This window comes from Mustela putorius, unplaced genomic scaffold (genome assembly GCF_011764305.1).
Source record: "Mustela putorius furo isolate JIRA1106 unplaced genomic scaffold, ASM1176430v1.1 tig00537295_pilon_pilon_pilon, whole genome shotgun sequence".
Taxonomy (NCBI): domain Eukaryota; kingdom Metazoa; phylum Chordata; class Mammalia; order Carnivora; family Mustelidae; genus Mustela; species Mustela putorius.
Window position 1 is genome coordinate 1253202 of NW_025422433.1, and position 5423 is coordinate 1258624.

Sequence of the window (5423 nt, forward strand, 5' to 3'; positions counted from 1 at the left end):
CTGCTTCCTCCTCTCTCTGCCTGCCTCTCTGCCTACTTGTGATCTCTCTCTGTCAAATAAATAAATAAAATCTTTAAAAAAAAAAAAAAGAATATATGAATGAGAGAATAAAATACTAAAAGGATGGCAAAGACCCCAGATAAATATATGCTAACAAAACCAGAAGAGACCCGAAACTGTGGGGAGAAGAATGGAGGAAAAAATTAAAAAATAAAAAAACACACATATATTAGACTGGTGAATAGAACAGAAAAACCCACTTGATTTTGGGTATATTCTCATCTCTTAGAAGAAACTACCTTCCAGAATTTTAAAGAAAAGAAAACTTACATATACAAAAATAAGGGTAAACATGGTGAAGGGATGTAATATGACTGTAAAGATGAAAATTTAAAAAGATTCTAAAAAAGGAATTGATAAGTTGGTTGGAAAAAGAAGGGGGAAAAAGGAGAGAGTATGATCAGGCTGGAGCTAGATTTAGGGTATATTTTGATTAAAACCTATATGTTTACAAAAAATAAGGTTAAATACAATGGCGGGATAAAATATGACTATAACAATGAAAATTTTAAAAGGTTTTTTAAAGGTATTGATAAAATAGTTTAAAAAATTAGAAGAGAAAAGAGGAAAAGTTAAAAAAAATAGAATAAGACAAAAATAAATTTAAAAAATTTTAACTTTGCAGGGCACTTGGGTGGCTCAGTGGGTTAAGCCTCTGCCTTTGGCTTAGGTCTTGATCCTGGTGTCCTGGGATTGAGCCCTGCATCGGGCTCTCTGCTCAGCGAGGAGACTTCTTCCCTTCCTCTCTCTGTGCCTGCCTCCCTGCCTACTTGTGATCTCTGTCAAATAAATAAATAAAACCTTTAGTCCTGCAAAGTTAAGTTTTTTTTAAAGGATCTTGGGGGGAAAGCCATGAATTCTATGCATTGTTTTCCCTTAGCTCTGGAGTTCCACTGTTCTTCTTGATCGGTCAGCTTGATCTTGGCTGGATGTTCTTGCTCATCTTCTGGGGGAGGGGCCTGTTGTGGTGATTCTCAAGTGTCTGCCCGAGGCGGAACTGCACCGCCCTTGCCAGGGTCCAGCTAAGTAATCTGCTTGGGTTCACTCTTGGGAGTTTTTGTTCCCCGAATGCTTTCCTTGGATCTCTGGAGGACAGGAATGAAGATGCTGGCCTCCCTATCTCTGGCCCAGAGGAGCCGAGAGCTCAGGGCCCTGCTCCTCAGTGAGCCCTCGGAGAAAAATGCTCAGTCCCTCCTGTATCCCTGGTCTCCGGCCACGCTCTGAGCACTCTGACTGAGCATTTCTATCTCTGGCGCATGGCCCTATGCCCTGCTGTGTGCTCCCTTATGCTGTTCTTCCCAGAGGAGGAAGAAGGGGGTCTCCCTGGATCTGCCACTTGTGGGGTCCCTGCTCGAAGAACAGTGGCCAGAGTGTCCCTCGCATCAGGGTTTAAGGTAAGCCCGAACTGAGAGCTCACTCCTTGGCTCTGTCTCTGTATTTGGCTTCCCCACTCTGATGCCTGGGGGCTCTACCACACTCAGGCACCTCCAGTCTTTCTGTGACTCCATGGGACCTGAGACCACACTATCCCCCAGAATTCCCCAGAGGCTCTACCCCCAATTAGCTTCTGGAGCAGCATCCCTCGGTGGAGCAGACTTGTAGAAGTTCCGATTTTGTGCTCTGTTGCTCTGCCGCTTTCCGGGCCTGGTCCCTCCCCACCGTGGTCTATCTTCCCGTTGCTTCTGATTCACTTCTCTGAGCGTCTTACCTTCCTGAAAGTAGTGATTTTGTTCCTAGAATTGCTGCTCTTCTGTCTCCTGTTGAGTTTTTAGGTGTTCAGAGTGGTTTGATAACTATCTAGCTGATCTCCTGGGACCTGATGCTGTTTCAGTCTCCTACTCCTCCACCATCTTGCCTCCTCCCTTGGGGGCAAGAGCTGACATTTTATCTTGATTTTGGCCATTTTAATTAGTATGTGTCTTGATGTGGACTCCCTTGGGTTTAAGAGGGTTCCCCTTTCTCTGCTTTCTTGCCAACACTTGTTTGTGTTGTGTTGTTGATTTTAGCCATTCTGAGGTGTGAGGCAGTATCTCATTGTGGTTTTGATTTGTATTTCCCTGATGCCAAGTGAAGGGGAGCATCTTGTCATGTGTCTGTTGACCGTCTAGATGTCTTCTCTGAAGAAATGTCTGTACATGTCTTCTGCCCATGTTTTAATTGGAGTATTTGTTTTGTCAGTGTTGAGCCATATAAGTTAAGTTGGCTACTAACCCTTTATCTGATACTTCATTTGCAAAGACATTCTTCCATTCAGTAGGTTGCCTCTCAGTTTTCTTGTTTCCTTTGCTGTGGAGAACCCAGTGGTTTATTTTGGCTTTTATTTACCTTGCATCAGGAGAATAATGTTGCTATTGATGATCAGTGTCAGAGAAATCACTGCCTGTGTGCTCTTCAAAGATTTTTAGGGTTTCAGATCTCACATTTAGGTCTTTAATCCATTTTGAGTTTATTTTTGTGTGTGGTGAAAGAAAGCATTCTGGGGCTTCTGGCTGGCTCAGTCAGTAGAACATGTGGCTTTTGATCTTGGGTTGTGAGTTCAAGCCCCACACTGGATGTAGACATTACTTGAAAATAAAAGCTTTTAAACAATTTTTTAAAAAATGCAAAGAAAGTAGAAATACAAAGCGATCAGAGAGAGTGAGTGTGTGTATGTGTGTGCATTTTAAGCAATGTCTATACCCAAGCAGTTTTCCCAACACCATTTGTTGGAGACACTCTTTCCCATTGTATATTCATTCCTCCTTTGTCAGATCGACTATAACTGTGGAGTTATTTCTGGATTTTGTGTTCTCTTTAATAGATCTGTGTGTCTGTTCTTATGTAGTACCATACAATTTTAGTTACTACTACTCTGTAATATAACTTGATATCTGCAATTGTGCTATCTCCCATTTTGTTCTTTTTCAAAACTGCTCTGGCTCTTTGGGGTCTTTTGTTTAGGAAATTTTGAAATTTTTTCTAGTTCTGTGAAAAATGCTATTGGTGTTTTGAAAGGGATTGCGTTACATCTGTAGGTTGCTTTGCATAGTATAGATGTTTTAACACTATTTGTTTTTCCAGCTCATGAGCATGGAATGCCTTTCATTTGTGTTGTCTTGAATTTCCTTCATCAGTGTTCCATTATTTTCCGAGTACAGGTCTTTCACCTCCATGGTTACATTTGTTCCTAGGTATTATTTTTGGTGCAGCTGCGGGGCTGTTTTCTTAATTTCTGTTAGTTCATTACAAGTGTATAGAAACTCAGTGGGTTTCTGCTTACCGATTTTGTGTCCTGCTTCCTTATGAATTTATTTCTCAGCTAAAGAAGTTTTTTGGTGGAGTCTCTAGGGTTTTCTATATATAGTATCATGTCATCTATAAACAGGAAGAGTTTTATTAATTACTTACCAATGTGTATGCCTTTTCTTTATGTTGTTTAATTTCTGCGGTGAGGACTTCCAGAACTATGGTGAATAAAAGTGATGAGAGTGGAATTCCTTGTCTTGTTCCTGATCTGAGGAGAAAAGCTATGTTTTTCACCACTGAGTATGATGGCTGTGGATTTTTCATATTAGACCTTAATTATGTTGAGATCTGTTCCCTTTGGACCTATGTTCCGGAGGGTTTCTGTCATGAATGGATGTTGTATTTTGTCAAATGTTTTTCTGCATCTATTGAAATGATCATAAAAGCATTTTTAGTGTTTTCCCTTATTAATTTGATATACCATGTTGATTGTTTGGTGAATATTGAACCACCCTTGCGTCTAGGAAATCAATCTCACTTGATAGTAGTGTATTATTTTTTTAAATATATTGTTGGATTCAGTTTGCTGATATTTTGTTGAGGATTTTTGCATCATGTGCATCATGACCTACTTATTACACAAAGGAGGCTAGCTAGGGGCCTCCCTCTCCTACCGGTTCCTGCAAGATATGCCCCGAGATCTCGTGAGAGTTGGGCTGGGATTTCATGAGATTTGCCCCAAGATGATGGGAGATCTGGGAATAGAAAGAGGTGGCTTGGTTTTGGGAGTGCAAGTCCCAGACAGATCACCCTCAAGTCAGCAGCTTGGGAGAGCCTCGGGCGATGGCCTGTATTCTCAGATGAGCCCGCTCGTGCGCACATTGCTCCATCCTGCCAGGACTGCCCTCCTGTTTCTGCCACCTCTACTCTACTGTGAGTAAGGGACCACAAGGTCCATTCATCTCTATTTCTGTGCTGTAGCCTCTAGTTCCTTTTTTGGTGGTGTCTTTATCTGGTTTTGGTATCATGGAATGATTTGGAAGTTTTCCTTCCTCTTTTTTTGGGATATTCTGGGTGTAGAATTGGTATTAACTCTTCTTTAAATGCTTGGTGGAATTCTCCTGTGAATCCATCTGGTCCTGGATTTTTGTTGGAGATTTTTGATTACTGATTTAATTTCTTTGCTGGTTATGGGCATGTTTGAGGTTTTCTCTTTTTTTTCCTGATTGAGTTTTTTTTTCTTTTTAAGATTATATATATATATATTTAACAGAGAGACAGATCACAAGTAGGCAGAGCAGCAGGCAGGGCAGGGGGTGGGGAGCAGGCTCCCTGCTGAGCAGAGAGCCCAATGTGGTGCTTGATCCCAGGACCCTGGGATCATGACCTGAGCCAAAGGCAGAGGCTTAACCCACTGAGCCATCCAGGTGCCCCTGTTCCTGATTCAGTTTTGATAGTTTGTGCTTTGAGGAATTTATCCATTTCTTCTAGGCTGTTCAGTTTGACATACAGCTTTTTCTCCATGGGCTTTATGTCCACTTCACCCTGCTGGTGACTTCTCCTTTCCTCCCATGAAGATGCTGTTGTTACTTGATTTGCTTCCTGTTTCCTCAGTTTTCTTTACTCTTAGCTGCTTCTGCCAGTTCCGAGTCCCAGCAGCACACAGCTTTCCATTTCAGCCTCCAGAGGCACTGCTTCCCCCGTTTCTCCTTTACAGTACCCCCTGCCAGCGCGCCGGCCTGGCCCTCCTCTCCTGCCCACCATCTGGTCCAGTTTTATAGCAGCACTGAGGTTTTCAGCCTGTTATCACCTAAGGTCTTTCTTAGATCATCTTTATGTCATGGGCTCTGCCTGGATTTTCTTTTTTTTTTTAAAAAGATTTTATTTATTTATTTGAGAGAGAGACAGTGAGAGAGAACATGAGAGGCGAGAAGGTCAGAGGGAGAAGCAGACTCCCCATGGAGCTGGGAGCCCAATGTGGGACTTGATCCCGGGACTCCAGGACCGTGACCTGAACTGAAGGCAGTTGCTCAACCAACTGAGCCACCCATCTGCCTGGATTTTCAACTGCAGATTTAGCACCACCCTGTGTACTATGACAGCACTTGCATTTTTAAAAAATCTCCACAAAAAATTAA